This window comes from Drosophila subobscura, chromosome E, assembly GCF_008121235.1.
Source record: "Drosophila subobscura isolate 14011-0131.10 chromosome E, UCBerk_Dsub_1.0, whole genome shotgun sequence".
In the NCBI taxonomy this organism is placed as follows: Eukaryota; Metazoa; Arthropoda; class Insecta; order Diptera; family Drosophilidae; genus Drosophila; species Drosophila subobscura.
The window spans coordinates 12446578-12467738 of NC_048531.1; the positions used below are offsets into that span (position 1 = coordinate 12446578).

General features: G+C 47.1%; 1 protein-coding gene and 1 long non-coding RNA gene across 3 annotated transcripts in view; one reads left to right on the forward strand and one right to left on the reverse strand.

Annotated features, from left to right (window-relative positions):
• Positions 1 to 21161, reverse strand: part of LOC117890480 (Krueppel-like factor luna) — a 113001-nt gene that overhangs the window by 77964 nt on the left and 13876 nt on the right. The gene's annotated exons all lie outside the window — the stretch shown is intronic.
• LOC117890481 lies at positions 19213 to 19721 on the forward strand. The gene is made up of 2 exons (XR_004648579.1): positions 19213 to 19441; positions 19557 to 19721. It is a non-coding gene; the product is annotated as an uncharacterized LOC117890481 (long non-coding RNA).

The window sequence follows — 21161 nt, forward strand, 5'->3', positions numbered from 1 at the left end:
CCCACCTCTGCCCCCGTAGCGGCAGTGGAGCGTGCCAAAGCAAAGTCCGGGGCCGGGATAGACGTTTGGACAGGATTGACGGAATGAATGACGTAGTGGCATCTCTAATTACCTGTAAAGAGAGCAAGAAGAAGCGTACAAATTGATGAGAACGCGCACTTGAGGAGTTGAACACAAGAACAAATCATTATTTACAGTGGTAGGACGGTGGGTAGGGCAGGGGATGCATCCCCCACCTCATTTACAATAGTTGGAATGGCATTTTCCACTGTTTGTGTGGAAAGGTGAGAAGAAAAGTGCTGCTGCAAATGCAAATGGAATGTGAAATGCCGAATAGCGAGGGAACACGAGGTAAGTGCAAGTCCTCCATGTCTCTCTCTCTCTCGCTCTCTCTCTCACTCGCTCTTTGTTGATTGGTATTGGGATGCTGACGATGAGTCAGCACTCATTCAAGCTGATCTGCAGAAACCCCTTCCTGGCCAAGCGACTGTACTGGCAGCGGCGGTGTCCCTAAGTGCTGGGCGAAGTGCCAGCCAAAGTGAAAAGTGAAAAGGAACAGAAACGCAGACAAGGGACACGAGAAGAGGGACAGGGACAGGGACAGCAAATTGCATTCAGCTTGGAAATAACTTAATTTGAAATGAAACGTATTGAAAACCAAACCCAACTGAACCAAATTGGACCGAACTGTGGAGAACTGTACTGCTGCGCGTTGTCTTGCTTAGAGTTCAGATGAGTAGTTGGCAGCGCTGAACCGCAGCATCTGGAGAGGCGCCACCATGGGCAGGGCACTGCAAGAAATGAAACACAGACTGCCCAGATAATGTCACTCTAAGCCTATCTTCGATCCACAGCATTTCGCACAGTGCACAGGGCTGTGTGGCAGGGGCAAACACCAAGGCGGCTCCCATCTAGCTCTTGATTATGTACCCTGGAGAGCTTCCAAAGGGGGTGGAGCCGAGAGGCGAGGGGGCGGTGTGACATATTGATGAACTGCATCGTAGTAGTATCTGCGGTATAGCCGGCATCTTCAGCTGCTGCTGATAATGATGATGCTGGCAGTGAGAGAGAGAGGCTGGCTGCCGATGCTGATGCAGCAGGGCAAACAACACGCTATGCAGCTGCCACACAGCATCCAGCTCAGCGCAGTTCAAACAAATTGCTGGAGTTCCTCGTCCTAGGCAAAGGGCACTACTACTGCCAGAGCGAAGGTGCGGCTGTGTGGAGGAACAAAAACTAATAGCTGCACTCTGGCTCCTGGCATTGACAGCTAAATGTGCGCGGCAAATGCAATTTGCAGTTTTGCGGCAAACGCCACCAGCAGCAGTGGAAATCAAAGAAGTGCAACAGCAGCAGCAGAACTTTCTAAGCAAATAGCCAGAGATAAATTCTTTAACGAGAGATCTGCAGCTGCAACTACAAGTCGCTTTGTATCTTTGAGGCAACACGTGGCAACACCGACAGCCGACAGACACCCCACAAAGTGCGGAAATATGCGTTGAGAATGCAATGAAATAGAAAAATTAAGCAACTGTCAAATCCTATAACGCATAACGAGCCAAAGGGTGGGGGGATTGCATGTGTGCGTGTGTGTGTGTATCCTCCAGCAAGTGCTGCTCGCTCTCTGGCGAAATTTAATAGCAGAGAGAGACAGATGCAGTGGAAGAGAGCAACAGACAGAGATACGGAGAGTGTCTGTCTGTTGTTCTGCACTCTTCTGGTTAACTGGAGCAGTAAGCGTAAGCAGGCGGCAGCCAAACAGCAAAGCCATAAAAAGCAGCAGCCAACACACACAACTGTTGACAGGAGGCGGAGGAGGAGGAGGAGGAGGAGGAGGAGCGGCTCAGGGGCTGGGAGTGGTTCTGGCCACTGTGCAGATGACTGTGGCAATCGGATAGCCATGGCTTTCGTTCTCTACCCTTTTGGCCAAGTGGATGTTATAACTTGGTAATTCGATTGGCGCAGAGTATTTCCACTCTCAGACACAGGGCAAAAAGTGCAGAAAAAACAGAGTGTGGAAAAAGCTTCTCTGCCGTTTCATTCTCTCTCTCTCTGCCCACTGTGTTCTCGTTGCATAAGCGCATTTTACAGTACAGTTGTGCCACGGCAAAACAACAGGAACAACATCATCATCAGGCAGGCAGCAAGCAGGGCAGCAGGCAGGCAGCAGCAGCATTATCAAAGGCCAACGACAAATCGTTTGGCAGCGCAGGGTCCGTCCAGCAGTCTCCAGTTGCAGCACTCTCATCGACTCCAGTTGTTGTTGCGGTTGCAAGGCATCATTGTTGTTGCTGTTGTTGCTGTTGTTGCTGCTGCTGCTTGAAGCAGTGGCATCATCAAGTTACGTTCTTGTCTCATTGCCGCGCTTATCGCGGCAAGTTTTGTTGTAGCGCAAATCGATTTGACGCCGTCCCCTTGACTTGCCGTCGACATTGCAACGCATTGGGGCAATGTCTTCACTCAAGTGTCAATTTGTTGTTGCTCCGCCAGCTCAGTCTGCTTATGCTGCTTCGCCAGCTCTCACGCAGTCTTGCATATTGATGCGGCAAACCCCACATTGCATGCCCCACTGCTCAATGTTAATAATCGCTGGCTGCAATCAACATTGCTGCTGCTGCTGCTGCTGGATCCTCCTCCTGCTCTGGTTTATCCCTTTTGCGGGCTCCGCCGCTCGTTCCGCTCCTTCATTAATTCCCACAAATTAATTGTTTCTCGTGCATTTTTTGATGCCTGCGCCGAAGGGCTATTCATTTGTGGCTCCATTCTCCTCCGTTTCCATCTACGGCTGGCTCTGGCTCTGTTTCTGGCGTCCAGTCCAGGCAATGTTCTGGTCAAATTGAAAATCGTGCCATGAAGCAGGAGCCGCTGCAGGATGGAGCACGGAAAATGGAGTAAGTGGAGGAGTCCCATCCACTAATGACAAATAATAATTGCTTGCAATTCCTTTAATTCCACTTGAGTATAATTACTCGGACTCCCCCCCAGTTCCAGATCTCCACCTCCCCCTGCACTGCACTGCTTGGTGGATTATTAATAAGTTGGAGTCGTATTTGGTATTCGATAGCCGATCGATATGGTTTGCCCCCATGGAATCCACTGCTTACAACAAATAAAATACACAGCAGAATCTTTACTTTATATTTCTCAAGCAATTACAAATTTTAACAAAATTCAAGCCATATGAAAAATGAAGCTTAAGAACTGCTGGCAACTTTTTTTGTTTGTCTTATTAATTATTATTCTTTCTCGCCTCTTTCTGTGCTGTACTTTTTGTGCAATTTTTTATACCATTTTTTGTTTCTTTTTGTGTTTTTTTTTCTGTTCTCCTTGTTATTTTTTTTGTGTATCATTTGATACAATGGAAGAAGCACTGAATGGCTGAATGAATGCTTGGCTTGAATGAATGAGCAAGCGTACAAATTAAATTATGCCACGCACTCCCCCACACACCCCACACCCCAGGTCTTCACCCACATGCAGCCAGACTCTGTCCTTCGCCCCCGCTCTCCACCAAAAGAGAGCAAAGAGAGAGAGAGAGAGAGCTGAAAGCTAATTGAATTTTTCTCACTGTCGCTGGCAATTTTCATTATTATTAAATTTTCAACTGTCTCTTTGTACGTGTGTCTGTGTGTGTGTGTGTGTGTGGGTGTATTTGTACTAAATATAGTATAAAGTTTTTGCTTATTCAGGCGGAAATGAGATAATGAATGGGTCATCCAGGCAGCCAGCAGTTGAATTGAGTTCCATTTATGAGCAAAGAGCTCTGACGCTGACGCTGACCGACTGACACGGTGACTACAGGGCACTGTCCCCTGTCCACACTCCCCCGCGGACCAGCGAAAAAGTGCGTTTTGTTTTTTCGCCAAAATAATGCCAAATGCTGCCTCTGCCTGCCTGCCTGCCATTGTTTCTGTTTGCTTAATGGACACAAATTGAAGGCGGCACGGCACGGCCACTGAGCTCATAACTTAATTAAATGAAATCTAAAAAGAACTCAAAAAGCAACAGCCAGAAGGGGGGGAGGCAACAGGGTGGAAGCGAGCAACAAAATGTACAGTTGACAGGGGCGGCAGCAGAGTTGATGCCGAGGCAGAAAACTTGAAATAATTAAAAACCACAAGTGCTCTGGCTGTAAGGAGGCTTCGCTGCCAGAGCCCAAGACAGTGCTCTGGGCGGCTGAGGGCTCCAGTCAGATGAGAAAAACCACATGAACCGCACGCTTGCCACAAGAAAAGGAGGCAGGAAGCAAGATAAGCAGCACACATGAGAGGCAGCAACAACAGCAACAGCGACAGCAACGTGGTCGAGGCTGCTCAAAAGGTTGAGGTGGGAAGTGGCATGGATTACAAAGGGGTTAATCAACAGCAGAGGGGGGGAACAGGGGGAATGGTGGAGAGGAAAACTGTCGTGTTTATTTATGACAAGATGCTTCATCATAATCAGCGCCTGACACTTGTAGAGGCTGCATACAAAGAGACACAAAAAAAGGGCATCCAAACGTGGGCCGTGTGGCAGGGCAGGCTGCAAGGCAACTCAAATCCTTGACTCTCAACTTCAGGCAACGGAGCCGAGCGAGCGCACATTGCAGCACGTGCAACACCTTGGTGGAGAGTGAAGTGCCTTAATTGAAGTGATGCTCCGGCGACAAGCTGTGCGGCAGGCAGAGGCCTCATCCAATGGGAGTAGACAATGCGCCCGGTCTGTGGCACACATGCTGAGCGTGCCACAACCCATTCGAACTGCTCCCTCCCACGGTTCATCCTGCTTTAGCTTCAACCAACACCGAATTAATTAAGAAAGTAACTGAAAGCGAAGAAGCCCAAGCCAAAGGGAAGCACAACATCTGCTCCTACACTGAGAACATAATCTGTGGGGTAAACATAGAGAGAGGAAATCTGCCATAAAAATCTGCTTCAACTTATTCTCTCAGTGTACCCCCCTCCACAGCCTGACTGCCTTTGGCTTGGGCCTAGGAATTAAGCAAAATTCTAGACCCAACAAACTTGTTTTCGACCAAGTCGCAGCACAGCGACTCGACTCATCAGCATAACAATAAAGTTCTTTGAATTACGTTTATGGCTGCTGCTGCCCCGTCTCACAGAAACCCTTTTTAAATGCCTCTTTACATAATTTTCAGAGTAGCTCAAGTGGAAGTGGCAAGTGGTGGCGGCCAAGAGAGTCAAGTGGCGAAACGTGGCAACTACTTGGAGTAGTTCCAGTTTCAGTTCCAGCCTCAGCCTCAGCCTCTGCCTCAGCCTCTGCATCTCATTTTGCAACATTCAAAAGATTTGCCCAGATTGTGGGCCCCCTCCTCCACCTCCTCTGCTATTGGGAAAGCACTTTAAATTGAAATTCTCTCAAATTGAATTTTTATGCCCCAAAAAGTATCTCGAGAGTACAACAAAAAATAATCAATTCACGAATCCAGCGACTGGTGGGATGCTGTGGCATGCTGTGGCGTGAGAGCAAAAGACATCAAGAACCATATTGGATCATAAAGAACACAAATAAATCACATCGTTCTCGGCGTATAACTGTTATGGAGCGAAACAGTCATAAAGACAAGTATTCCGCAGGGGGGGAGCACCCAGAAATGGGTGGCACACGGCACTCTCCCTCGAGAGGGAGGAGACAACGATTGGATGCCATTTTTTGTTGCTGTTCGATTTCTTGCTTCAAGTGAAACATTTTCGCGCCTTTATGGATGAATACGTTTTTTATTCATACAACACACCCCCACACACACACACACACACACACACACATATGCAGGCTGCTTCAATAAATTGAAGTAAATCAAGGACCTCACGCATGTGAGCAGGAAAATTCGGAAAAGAAAAATAAACGAAAAATGCCAAAAGAAAAATCATCAACAAAATCACTGAACATCAACAGGGGCTGGCAGCAGTTGACAGGGGTTCGTGGGGCTACGTGGCAGCGCTATGTAAATGGTGCTAATTTTTCAAAGAAACTCCTCGTAATCCCTAAAGGAACTGAATTGTTCCTGCATTTGCCGCACCCCTCCTTGGCGCAAAACTAATATGCGTAAAATTAGACAGCAAGAGGGCAAGGGGAGAGGGAGAAAGCAATACAGTAAGCAGCGGCAGAGGGAGTGGCAGGGATTCCCCAAGTTCGAGACGAAAATGAAAGCTAATTTTCAATGCAAAAATTCCGTTTGCCGGGGGGCCATAACTTATAGAGAAGAACTCAAAGGATTATACTTTAAGTCAGCTCCAGCAGACGTACACACACACACACACACACACACACACACACACACACACATTCACATATGAAAAGCGCTTAATCAACCCTCGCAGCACTGGCTGTGATGGCCTCTGTGTAGCCCGCTCTGTCATCGTGTAAGCGGCAAACGATTCCAAAGAAAAATGCGAGCCAAAGACAAAAAGTTCTGTGGGGGAATGGGGTGGGGGGGAACAGCAGGAAGATGGCAAAGGAAGACGAGGAAAAGACCAGGATACGAGGCGCAGGAAAAATGAAAAAGACCAAAAACATGCCTTTTGACAGCTGCCGAAACTTTTGCATGACATTTATCACTGTCGCATAACAAATGAGCGTTAGCGGGAGGACGCCACACGAGGAGTGGCATACAGAAGGGGCAACAAACATCGAACAGTGATAAAGCCCAGCCAGCCATTGGCGGCAAAGTTTCTTTTTCTTCCTCTCTCTCTCTCTCTCACTCTGTTGTTTGTGGCAAAGAAGTGAGAGCAGAGATTAAGGAGTGGGTAAGGGAAAGAGGCAGGGGCCCACCTACACAGCAAAGAAGTCAACCAGGCAGACAAGCCCCAATGCCAGCCCGAACATACATAAACTTAAAGTTATCCAAAGGAGAGACAAGACAAGAAGGGAAGAAAGGAAGGCGGACAAGAACCTGAACCTCAGACGAGACTGAGGCTTAATCTGCAGCACTCCTCCTACTCCTACTCCACCTCTCTTTCGCTCTCTTTCTTATTCTCGCTCATGATGCCTACCCTTCATGGCGGCTGCCTCTTAGCCATGACACATGAGTTGTCAATGCAATATAATAAATACGATTTTTGACTTTGTTAAAGCGCTGCCAAGGCGTATCGTTGTCCCCAGCTGTCGAGAGGGAGAACCAGCAGTCAGGGAAGACACCCATCAGAGATGTGTGTGTGTGTGTGGGTTGTGCTGAGGCAAATGCGCATTAGGCCGCAAGCGGGTCTTCGGGGTTTAGTCCGCATACAATAAAGGATAATATGCATAAAATGCGCAAGTTTATATGCCAGAGTGTACGCACCAGTTAAAATGTCATTTCAGGCTTAATGCTGTGTGTGTGTAAGAGAGAGAGAGGGGTAAACAGAAAATTGAAAGAAAAAAGCAAACGATAAGCGATATCAAGAGAGTCAAACGTACAGGACACAGGAATGCAGCGGCATGACGCAGCACGAATGCCCTTTTCAATACGGAAATATACGAAAATGATGGCAAAAAAATATAGAAATTAAACAGACATCCTCATAAATGTGTTATTTATCGATAGACCTTCAATTACTATCGTTTATCGGTTTCATTTACATGTAAATAGATTCAATATAATAATTAATTAATTTTTGTAAGGAGATTTCCTCCGTTTTGACGAAACTTTTCCCACGCATTAAATTGGTTTGTAATTTCCTTTGATGATTTATCGCTACTTGATCGATAATTAATTAGGTTTGCCGGAGCGGCAGCCAAAAGGCGAGATACCCTTTTGAAGGGGCAAACAACAAGCAACAGCAGATGAGCATGTGACAGGCAACAATGTTGCCATTATTGATGTGTCTGCTAAGGAGGAACAGAACGGGGAGGGACACACACACACACACACACACACACAACCGACCATAATGCGGTTTCTGAGACATGCAATATAAAATGGATTACCCAAGAAAAGGAGAACGAGACAGAGAGAGATACAAGACCTAAGCCAGATTGTTCATCATTATCTGTATCTCGCCCGAGTTCCTGCTGCAATTTCCGTTTAATTATCGACTGCTGTCAACAGTAATCAGTGGGAGCAGGCGGAGCAGCAGCGGAAGAGACTGCGGATGAGTGTCATGCAACAAAAAAGATACAAGAGAGAGAGAGAGCCCAAAAAGCATATTCCATAGGCAAATCCATGCAGCAGCAGTTGACCTGAGTTAACATCTACTTAAAGCAGACACTCGCACAGATCCACAGCCACAATCCTCAATCCACAGGCATCCAGGGAACGAGAACGAGAATGTTGTCTCTCTTTCCCTCTTGGTCTCTGTGCGCTGCATGTCCGCTGTGTGTTGTCCGCTGACGGTGCCATGCCAAACGACCCCATTAGGTGATACACAAAATCGTAATCCCCAAGCAAATCAGTTGCTGCTGCCCCGACTCTGTCTCTCCGCCTCCCGTCTCTTTGGCTGCTGCAATCGAATGCAAAAAGCAAAAGCTGACAGCCAACCAGGGCCATAAAAAGCAGCACAGACGACGACGACGACGCTACAGGAAAGGACAGAGGAAGCAGATAGTCCAAAATAGAGTTCAACAAGAGACGGCGACTGACTGCAAAGTGGACACTGAGAGAAAAGGAAAACGAAACACAATGAGCAATAATTTTGCATTAATTCGCAGACTTATTTCGTGAGCCACTAATTTCTGTCAGTGTTTGGTCAAACGGTGACAACGACTGTTGCCATATGCACTGCACAAACACACACACACACACACGTGACTGGTTGAAGCACTCTTGGCCAGTGCCACTTGGCAACCGAACTCCACTCCATGCGACTGCGACCCCCACCAGTCGAATGTCAAATGCAAAACACGGACGCGGCATATCACCCCGGAACGTGGAGTTCACAGTACTCTGAGCCAGGCCAGACCAACAGCATGTCATAACCCGGCTAAGGCACTGACACAGACACAGACAAAAGCCACGAGAGACAGAGCGACAGAGAGTCGAAGGCGCGACTGGCAGAACGTCAACACAGACACAGCTCTTGGGTTTGCTCTCGGGCCGGCCGGCCGGCCCTCGTACTGGTCGCGAATAGTTTTCCCATATTTATGGCTCACTCGAGGCGGGCCAGCTCCAGCTACGTTCCGTACCATATTTGGCATCATTAAGCGGCAGCTATCGAGGGGCTACTGCAGCAGCAGAGGGCGTAAAATGAGCAATTTTTCGATTGGTAATCGAGAATAGAGTCCCGCGCGAGATCATTGAACTGTTTCCAAGCCCACGGGTCGAGACCCAAGACACATTGCAATTGCCTTGACTGACCTTGATGGAGAACCCAGCCACCCACCCCGCCGACCCGACCGCCTAGCCTCGTACAACAAGTGTTTGGCTTGGCTTTCAGCTGCAGATACAGATGGGAAGATACTGCCACAGAGGGGAAGATACTGAGAGAGATGCATCCGAAAGATACACACAGATATGTACATGTGCACGAGAGTGTAAAGATACACGAGAGCCGTGGCGCGATGACTTGTATTTTACACAAATTGACATTTGAAATGACAGATTCATTTGGTGTCTGCGTTTCACATTGTGTTCTGTGTGCCTCTGCTGGCATAATGCGGAAGTGCGTGTCGCTGCCACGTCGTCCAACTGTATCTATGGATCCGTAGCAATTGTATCTGCTGTAGCCGCAGCAGCGTATCTGTATCTCCACACTGTCCATTCGGTCGGACGTTTCGCTTTTTGCTCATCAATGCACAATTATTTATTTATACAACATGTCGAACTGCCGTCTCCCTGTCTGTTGTTGTTGTTGCCGCACGAAACTATCTGTATACAAACGCCCACACCTCGATGTGCCAGCACCGCCGCCTCCGTTGCTCATCTTGCCCCATTCCGTGGCACCACCTCAAACACTTTGCTCTGCGCTGCTCAGCTCTGCGCTTCATTAAATTAAACTTGTATGAGAATTGTTGCTGTTTCCCCCCATTGTTGCTGTTGCTGTTGCTGTGGCTGTTGCTCTTTCGGCCTTTTCACATTTCATTGCCACAGTCGCTGGCATTGCCTCTGCCTGGCATTTCGGCTTTTGCCAATCAGTAATTCTACTTTGTATGCCGACAACATTCCCCCCTCCACTCGCTTTTTGTGTCTGCGCTTCTTTTGTGCTCAGTATTCCGTATTTGATGCCCCAATGCGAGAGATTTCCGCTGCGGCACCAGCAGCGTCAGTCAGCAGCACCACAAACGGTGGCACACACCCCACAGCCCACAGCCCACACCCCACAGCCCGAACCAAACCAAAACCCAAACCCAAACCCAAACATTGCGCATTGCGTTGATATCTTAAATGACACTCACTGCCAAATAAAGATTGACGTCAAATTCATTATATCCTCTACGACTAGGGACTGGTCGGTGGGTTCTGTCTGTGTGTGTGTGTGTGTGTTTTGATGGAGTGAAACTGGGAGGGGAATGGGAATGGGAATGAGCATGGGGAATTGGATATTTGGGCAACGCAAAAGTGTCAAGTGCAGGCGTGGATATGTAGATACGTTTAAAGAGAATAGAACGATAAACATAAAGCATTGAAATGGCATTTTTCTACACTAATAAATGCGTAATTCAATGCATAAAATTTCATAATTAATCATTAAATATTTAGGCATAACTGGAAACATATTTTATAGAAAAATAATTAATTTTCATTTATTTTTGGCTATTTAAAGCCTATTTGCATTAATAATCAATAAATAATCAATCTAAACACATAAAATAATCGCATAGAAATCGAATTTAATATCGATTGTAGAGGATAATATACAGAAATTAGTTGCACCGCAGCAGCGACTTTTGCTTTTCATGTGGAGACAACCGACCGACCCAATAAGGTCATGCATCACGCATACCGAGCGAAGCCTTGCCACACGGCACAATCTCTGGCTGGCACTCGCTCCATATGCGCTGCCATGAAGGGGCACACACGAGGGGGGCATGGTGCTTGGTGCTTGGTGCTATTTTTAATTCAATTAAATGTCATTTGCGCCACTCAACTTTAAATTTTAACTGCAGCATAATTTGCCCAGGCGACAGGCAGAAAGGCGGCAACAAAAGGGAGTCGCAGCAGCAGGAGGAAGAGGTGGAGGAACCGGAGCGAGTGCGTTGCATGTGCGGCACGCGTGGGCAGGATGCAGGATGCAGAGACAACGACAACGACAACGACAACGAAAGCGATGCATGTGACGCCAACGCGAGAGCTGCCAAAAGCGCAGGACAGGCACAGGTCCAGGGACCAGGGAATGGGAAATGGGGCATGGGACATGGGAGAACACAGCAACAGGGAATCTGGCAACAAAAGGGAATGGGGCACAGACAGAGCCAGAGAGTGAGTGAGAGAGACAGCATGAGAGGCAGTTAATCTGGCGATAATGACGGCACATAAACACCAACAACCGACACAGCGAAAACGTTGACGATGATGATGAGGATGATGACGATGCTCGAAAAATAAAACGAAAGACTAAACTGGGTTTTTGCGTCTCCAACTTTTAGGTGTGGGAAGTGTGTGTGTGTGTGTGTGTGTGTGTGTGTGTGTGTGTGTGTGTGTGTGTGTGTGTGTGTGTGTGTGTGTGTGTGTGTGTGTGTGTGTGTGTGTTCCTCTTCAGTTCGGGCCAAATTGCATGTAATGTGCGACACATTTAGAGGCAAAATCCACCGTGGCAACGAGTTCCCTCGCCCTCGCGCTAACACTCGCATTTGGATCGCCATCGAAGCATGCACTTTTCAGTGCTCCAGCATTTTCCAGCACACAATTTTCCCAGTGCCAGCTTTCACTCAACACAAATTAAAATGTAATCAATTTGAAAGAGAAGTCGAGGCAGCAGCAACAGCAGCAACGGCAACAGCAACAGCAGAAGCAGAAATGTTGCTTCGTTCAAGTGACATAATTCTCGCGCTGTCTTCCTCCCATGGAGCTTGTGTCGCTGCTGCTGCTGGCCCATCTTGTGTCGCTGCTTTGCTGTGGATATTAAACACTTTGTCATTTATGTGTCAAAATCATGTCAGCGTGAAATGGCGACACCAGACCAGCCCAGAGAGAGAAAGGGAGAAGAAAAAAAGAAGCGATCCAAGGAACAGAAGCGCAGAAGGCCCCACACAAAAGCCCAGCGAAATTGTCAAGTGTAATAGAAATCAAGTGAGTGAAGAACCAGCAAACTGAGTGAGCGACTGACAAGCTGACAAACTGGGGAAACTCGCGTACAACTGGGAGGAGGTGGAGGAGGTGGAGGAGGAGGAGGATGGGGCAAGAATGGCAAGATTTATGGGGCGGAGGAGAGTCCCTTTAAGTGGCATACTCGCAACGGGTCTAATGCGCCTTGACACATTTGGGGCGTGGCATGTGTACAGCAGCAGCAGCAACGGCATGCAACAAAATGGCACCTGTCAGGCGGCTGGCGCATTGGCAACGTTGACGAAGCTGACAACAAAGCGGTGATTGGAGGGAGGCAGGCAGCCGGCGAGAGCCATCGAGAAAAAAAAGGTCAACTGATTTTCGCTCCAGTTTCCATATGGCACCAGCTAAGTGCTCCACCCCCTGCTATAGCCCCTGCTCCAGCCACAGCAAAGGCATTGACCAACTTACCTTAATTGAATCCAAGTTCTTATCGCTAGCACCAAAGTTTCGTTTCGTTTCGTTTAGTTTCTTGTCGCTTTTTTGTTGCCGTTGTTGTTGCTGTTTTCTTCTTTTATAAACAATATCTTATCGCGGCAAACTTTGTGTATCAGCAGCAAAAACAAACAGAACAGAGCAGAGCAGAGCAGAGAGGCGCAGAGAGAACTTGGCTAATATCAATTAATTAAAAGCGAAAGTGCTTGACAAGCGGAATGAAATGCATACTTTTCGATGGCATGGGCACGGCATGACAGCATTAAATATTCAATAGAATAACGGGGCGGGGAGGAGTTGCCTTAAACATTTATGAAGTCGAATTTGGGCTTGTTTTTGGCTCATTTGAAATGCAACCAAAAATTGATGCCGCATTCGGTAATGGGTGCTGCGGGTGCACCAACACCACCAGCACGCACCCACACACAGAATATTCATTTAATCAAGTGGCAGCCTGGAGGCCCAGAAGCGTCTTAGGACAGGCTCCACCCAGGGCTCCCTGTCACGTCAAATGAGGAAGATTTTATGATGCAGTAGGACATGTCCGGGCGGAGGATAGCCCATAAAAACGGGGGCTGTTGGCAAAATGCCTTTTAATCGTCATTCAGTTGCGGTTGTGCCACTGGGTGGCAGCCTGTTAACGCGCAACGGTGCGTATGCGCAATTTTCTGTCATTTTTATTGCTGATGAACATCATCATCAAGCGACGAGACACACCACACAACACCCCCACACACACTCACACGTATTCCAATGTCAATCATCATTTGCAACAATTTATTATTATAATAATAAATGTTATTTCTTGCCCTTTGCCCTTTGCCATCTCTTCCTCTGCTTTGCCCAAGAAAATTATGTGTGTGTGTGTGTGTGTGTGTGTGTGTTTTCTTTCAAGTAGTTAACATGGAAAATTTGGTGAAAAAGAAGTGGCATTAATTGCTGTTGCTCTTGTGTTGCATGGCTGAGAAACTTAAGTGGGGCCGTAATGCGGGAAGAAAAGTTGTGTGTTTCCAGTGCCCGCATATGTCAGGAGGCTGACAGACTGGCAGCAAAAACAACTTAACTTGGCTTGTCAGTACCACCAAAAAACCAAGGCCCGGAACCAGCCATGCCCACAAGTGCAGTAGAAGGAGGAGCAGGCGAAAGGAGGCACAGCCATTGTTAAGCTGTTAATGAAAAGTCAACTTGATTTTCATGCCAGAACAGGCCGTTCCATTGGCTTGTCCAAAGAGCAGGCGGGGTGGGCAAAGAAACCCAACCTCCCCTCTATATGTGTCGCTGGTGTGTGGCATGCAGCAAAAGATGGCACGAAAGAAAAGCACGAGCAACTGAAAAAACTTTCGCTTTATCATTAAGCCTGACAGGAGGGAACTTTTTCACCAGAGGGATCTCCCGGCCTCACATGTGGCTCTGCCCAGCTCTTGCCAGGACTATATTGAAACATAAATAGAATTATAAATACTCTTCGGGCACATCTCTGCCCTCACATCCTTGCCTCTGAAAATCAGTTAAAGTTATTGCATGTCGTCGCAGCTCGACATAGACAAATGTTGCTCTTGTCGCAAGTGAAGTGAAGGAGGAGGCGACACCACATACCGCACCACACAGCCCCCACCCCTCCATCAACTAGCTGTCTTCATGTGCCTGTTGCCAACTTGACGAAAATTGAATTTCGAAACATGCTGGCAAAACGAAAATGTACAAAATAAAAGGCAAAAAGAGTAAGCAACAAAAAAAGAGGCAAAAAGGAAGAGGAGGCAAGAACAAACAGCCGAAAAAGGCGGAAGGCAACCCAAAATGAAACGAAACAAAACCTCGGGTGGGGCGAATAGAGCAACATTTTCAGCAGCAGCAACAGGAGTACCAGGATCCAGGACAATGACAGCGCAAAGCCGGAAAATGCAACAACAGCAAACGGGCACCAACAAAATGGCGGCTGTTAAAATGTGAAAAACGCGTCGAAAACTGTTTGAACAACAAGCAGCAAGCAAGCAGATGAGCAGCAGCGAGAGGACCAACAAAAACACGCACACAAACGTGCAACAGCAACGCCAGTTAGGCGGCACCATGAATTTTCTACTGACGGAAGATTTAACAGCGTTGCAGGAACATTCCTTCACTTAAATTCTCAGATATTCGCTGTGTAAAAATATCATCGGTGAAAAAAGTGACGTGCTTTATGGCTGTCACTGCCATCACTATGCGATGTGTGTGTGTGTGTGTGTGCGATGTGTGTGCTGGAGTTTCGCTAAGTGCCTTTGCTCTTCCATCTTCCTTCTTCCATCTGTGACTTTGGGCGGCTCCCACCCAGCCCCTTCTCCTGCGCTCCTTGTTTGCCTGTTATGTTTTTTAGCGTTACGTAAATTGCGTAAATTGTGTGCATTTTATTACGCTACACTTCATGCTGTCACGCCTGCCCCCCTCTCCGCCGCTATACTCTATCAACTCTTTTCGCTTTTCTTTTTTTTTGGCAACATTTCTTTGGGTGGGGGATGTTGATGTTTATGTTGCTGTTGTTGGAGCTGTCATCAGAAAGAAAATGTCTTCGTCACTTTTATTAGGTGAGAACTGGCTGTGTGTCGGTTGCTGCAGGTTTTTCTTATGGGAATTTTGGCTGTAATTCCTTATTATGATAATGTTGATGTCTAAGTTATATTATTGGACATACCAAGTGTTGGTTAAGCTCTAATAAAGCCTCCTAATGTCACGTTTTAGTGTAAATCGCTGTAAATAATTCATACTCTCCAAGTGGCAGCTGTTTCTCCTCTTATTATAAACTTCCCCTTCAAATTCTGTTCCAAATAATCAAAGATAAGACACACACATCATGGCCGGACCTTTTCCATCTGGAGTTAATGTAAATTTATGGTCTCATGATTACTCACAGGGGCCGGCCCTTGTCCCTACCACCACCTACCCTTAATACCATGCTCACTTTTTGTCTGCTTTGGCTAATTGTTACGCCTGACAGCATCGCGTGACCAAAAGCGAACGCTAAACGGCAGAGAGACACAACAAGCCCCCCCACACACCCAAGGGGAAGCAGAAGAAAAGAAAACGACACGAAAACGAAAACCAAAATTAAATCGCAGGGCGCCAGCGAAATTCCACGCGACTCGAAGCGACGCGACGCGCTGCGATGTGACGTTCAAGTTCATTGCCATTTAGGCCAAAAATTGGCGCACGCGGAACTTGTCTTTTGACCAACAAACAAACAGAAAGCCAAAATAACAAAACAGAAATAATCGTAGGCAGAAGCAGCGGCAGTGGCAGCAGCAGTGGCAGGGCAGTGGCAGGGCAGCAAAAACCAAAATGAAATGCGAAGAGCGACAGGCAACAGGAAAAACGCGGCTATTTTTGGGTGCGCGCACGTAGCGGCAGTGGCAGCAACGGCAATTGCTGATGAAAATTGAGGCATTAAATTGCACACGATCGAGCGTCAGGCAACGATGAGGGGTAGGATGGATCGAGGGACAGAGAGGGGGAGAACTAGCTTGTGGCATATGCGGGGCACGTTCCCCGTCTTGATAAATGCTAAAGGCATTTAACGCATTTTGTTGCAATTCATTTGGTGGCATTTCGGTTGCTCTTTGGGTTTTGTTTTCGTTTTGAGGGTGTGTGAAGATGACTTTTTGGTTGCCTGCCAAAAGGAAAGTCGTGGAAAATCCCGCATGTGAATCAAAATATAATTTCATAAACTACAAACCCAACCCAGGGAACAGCCAAAAGGAAAAAACTGCAGGCCCAACTCCTGTGCGGTGGCGACAATTGACACGTGTACGACAAGGGCAACAGCAGCAGTCAATGGGGAAAATGCACTCGAAAATGCGGTGGAAAATGCATGCAACATGATCTGCAATGCTGCCCCCAAAGGAGTACGACTATGAGGGATGTTGGCTTTTGATTTATTTGCATGACAAACGGGTTAATTACAGCATGTTGCGGCGGGCACTGCAGCGGCAGCTAACAAAAACAGGATTGTTTTTTTTTTGTCCACAATTGTTGCATGCTGCTGCCCGCCGTCCGATGATGCAACACAACGCTTTGTGGGCGTTTGAGATGGCGCCAGTAGACAAAAAATGAGGCATGAGGCATGCAAAATGGTAACGTCAATTGACAAGCTTATCCCTGTGCGGCGTTATGGCATCATAACGATCCCCACACGCACCCCACACCCCCTCACTGCCCCGTATCTCTTTTGACCAGGAGATGCAACGTCATTTATTACCGACACACACTGGCAGCAGCAGCACCTCTCCTGGCGTGCCACCCCCTCTTAATCTGCCTGTCCGCGGTTCCATTGAGCCAAGTTCCTTTGTTATTTGATTGAGCTGGAGGAGGGACCGGGACCGGGTCGACCATAATGGAATTTTTATTTATTAAATGTGAGTCTCGCCGTCTGTCTCTCTCTCTCTCTCTCTCTCTCTGTCTCTCTGTCGCTGTCCGTCCGTTGCGTAATTTATCACAGGGCCAGGCCAGGCCAGGCCCTGCTCAGTAGAGGGAATTTTCCGGGGGATTTAATGCACTGACAATGCCTGAGAAATGCCAGAAGCAGCAGCAGGCAATGCATAACGCATTAACAAACGGCTATCGACTGCATATTGGCTTTTGCGATTAACACGCATGGTGATACAAGAGCCACGGCCCTGCCAGCGCGCCAACAAATTGTTGAACGCATTTTTGAAATATTTAAATTCTTTTTTAGTGTAGGGTTTCCGCAGCATGGCTGCCTCTTATCAGCATTATAATAACGCGAAAATGCCACAAATTGTTTAATGCGTTCGTCGGGCTCCTCAGCCCACTCTCTCCCCGCCCTAGTCTCTGCCTGCAGAACCATGAACGATTTATGCAAATGCAACCAATGCACTTAGCGCCGTTAAATAAACAAAAGCATTATCAGCCAGCAGGCAGGAGAGGCAGATGCAGCTCCAAGCGAGACCCAGGCAGCAGCAGCATCAGCAACAACCCAGAGCCAGAGGCAGTGGCACACACAGAATTACAGAATCACTGAATGCTGCATTCATGCAGCATGCAGAAATGCAAGACAATGCATTAAGTTCCCTCCCCGTTCCCCCTTCCCTCTTCTGGGGCACACGCAAAACAAACACATCAAAAAATTCACTATGGAAACTTATCTAAATGCACTAAATTACACATTAAGCAAGTATCTTAAATCAGAGAGTCACACACAGCACACAAACACACAATCTAAGCACCTAAATACGTGTACATGCAGAGCTCTATGCAAATTTCAGTGCTGCAGAGGCAGAGGGAGGAGGAGGAGGATGAGGGGTGAGAGTGCGGAAAGATTGCGCAAGCAAATTGAGTTGCTTGGCCATGGACTAGAGACTGGAGTCCGAGCAAAGGGGGGGGGTGTTGCTCCAAGATGCTTAATTTGCGTGTGAGCATACACTTTTTGCCCTCACTGTTGCTCTGTTGCTTTTGCTGCTTGACTGCGCGCCTCTGCCCTGCATCGATTATGTAAATGCAAAAATTTCCATTAAATGCATTGAATTCCATTACGAACGCATCATCATCATCATGAACAGAAGCAGCAGCAGCAGCAGCACTGGCACTGCCACTGGCAGAAATAACCACTGAACAGAGGAGACTAAGTGGAGATCAGCCGCCGAGTCTGGGTAACCCCCATTGTCTTGCGGCTGCGAATTTATAGCTTAACAACAAGTGCTGGGGCTTGGGGCACAGACCGTAGTGCAGATGGGTCTCGAGTGCAACACAATGAAGTCATTTGCTCGTGGAATGCCTGCCTGACTCACTAGAGAGAGAGCACCCCAAAAGGCGGTGGAATTGCCTCGCCCAAAAGTATTGTAAAACGCTTACAGTGCCGTCGCTCTTTCTTGAAGGTATTTTCATTAGCCAAACACAAATTGAAGCGACACGACGCGACACGACACAAACCGAAAACCAAAAGAAAAACACTTAACATCAACACGAAAAAGGCTAAACAAGCAGCCAAGGCTAAGTGGGGAGTAGGGGCCGAGAGCCGAGATCAGAGAGCGAGAAGAATCAACAATAACAACAACAACAACAACAACAACAACAACAACTACTGTTTAAAGATGTGCGGCTGGATCACCCTTCCAGCCCAGAAGCACAAATGGACATGCAGTTGGAGATGGAGGCCAGCCAGCCAACAGCTGGCAGCGGGCAACAATTTGCTTATGTGTGAAAATGCCCAGCGGCTGTGTGGCAGCAGCTGCAGCTGCCGCAAATGTGCATCCAAATGCGCCTTTTGCTTGCCGGCTTTCACTTCAAAACTGAATGTTTGGCTATGCATTTCACACTTTTGAGTGTGTGGAAAAATAAAAAGTTTCCATCCATGTGGGTCGGCCAGGCATTGCCCATAAAATCAACAAAAATAACATATATAAAAAACTGAAAACTAAAATCAATTCAAAACGAAAGAAATCTCAAATAGGAGTTCCTAAGATAATGCCAAAAGAGATACTTGCAACACACTTTGCCACGGATGGGCAGGGACCGAGCAAGACTCTGATCCTGTTCATCTTTGCGATGGCCATTTGCATGAAGGTTGGCATCATTGTGATGGAGTTGATGATCTGATCTGAGCGAGATAATTACCTGCAAAGAAAGAAGAAAAAGGTTACCAAATTAGTTACACTTTCGCATAATCTTTACTCTAATGTGTGCTCCGATAACAGACAACAAAGAAGAAGGCTTAAAAGGGAATGTCGAAAAGGTGCTGGAAGAAATATCGGAAAGGGACTGCGAGAGCCGAGAAAACTGATCCCAAAGTCAAGTGCAGTTTTGGGTTCGATGGTAAATGCATCTCGGATTACATCAAGGGTAAGCAGCAGCTACTTTCCTTTCCTTTTTCTCCCCTGCCCCGGGAAAAAGGTCTCTCATTATTAGCCTACCTTTTGCCTTTTCAACATTTGACTTTTTCCCATTTTCCTTGCAGGCAAAACCACGAAACGATGGGGAGGGACAAGGACAAAAACAAGAACGAGGCGAAACCGCAAACATAATTTCATTTTTCCTGCTGTGCAAAACAGTGAAAATAATTTGACAACTTACTTAAAAATATGTCACATGAAGAAGGTCCAGGACATGCCCCCACACAAGCGGAAGGAAAAAAGGGTTTTGCCTCGCTGTCGCCCTGCTGCAAAATCAAAATGAAAATCCAGCAACGTGAACTTTTTGTATTTTTTATTAAAAGCTGTCAAGCGCAACGAAAAAACCTGCGAGATTCCTGGCGGGGCTGCTTGGGTTTCCTTTGCCTTTCTACCCGAAAGTTAAAATGTCATCGCAGCTTCATTAGGGATTCTTAGAATGCTTCTCACCTTGCTGGCCGTGCAAAATGCCAGCCATGAGTGGCATTAAAAAATGGTGGCGGTATTTGTTTTGTGCTTTGATCAAACTTTGATCCATGCGCGAGATGCCACGAAAATGTGCAGCCCTCTGGGCTGATTTTCAATCTGCTCTTTGATGCATAAGACAGCAGGATACACGGCTCCATGCCCCAAATTAACTCAATTGACACAGCACGTGCCGCCAAAGAGTTCCGGGATGTGGATAGAGAGCACTAATTAGAATCGATCTGGCTCTGGGGAGGGGAAACTCTAGTCCCATTTTATCCCTTTTTCATTTACACTTTTCTATCCTTTTTAGCCATTAAAAAACAATTAACAATTTCAAGCACTCAATAAAATATTTAAATACAAACGTAAAGTGAGTGCCAGCCAAACCCTTTTCCCCGGATAACCATATTGAGGGGGGGCATAGAAGAGGGGACCCATAAAGTATAACCCAAAGGCGAAGGGCAAACACAATGATAAATTGCAAATGGAATCGTAAACGGGGCGCAACAGCCAAAAGAAATTAACAAGAAAGAGAGAACCAGTGAGAAAGAGAGGGAGAGCGAGTAAGAAAGAGACAGCAGAGAACAATTAACGGCAAACCAAAAACACAGGACACGCCTTCAGACAGACACATTTTTCTTTTGGTTGGTGGATTGGGAGGGGGTTGGGTGTGTGTTGTGGCGGGGACTCCATTTGGCACACTCCATTTGTCCATGTTGACTCGATGATTACTTTCGCCTTTGATTAATTTCGCCCTCATCGATATAACTGCGTTGCTCTGGCAACCCTTTTTTGCCTCGTCGTCGATTGCTGTCCTAATTTCATTTGCCGCCAGTGTAATTGCTGCTGCTGCTGGTAGGTGTCCACCAACTGACTGTCGGACACAGCCTCCCAGCCTCCCATAAAAGTCGAGAAAAACCCACTCCTCAGTGGCTCCACCTGACTTCCTAACACCTTCTCCAGGGTTGCAACACTCTAATCAGTGCATTTGATTAATGAATAAATTCCCCTTTTTATGTGTGTGTGTTTTCTACCACCTCAAGTTCGGAACCACAAAGTCATTTCCGCCAGTTTTTGGACCAGTTCCTACTCCAAGGGCCATCATTAATAACGAAAACCAATAAAAGTGTTGGCCGAGCATTTAGGCCAAAATAAGTTGTCATCATTAGTAACAGTTACAACAAGTTGGCCAAAAAAAGAACAGC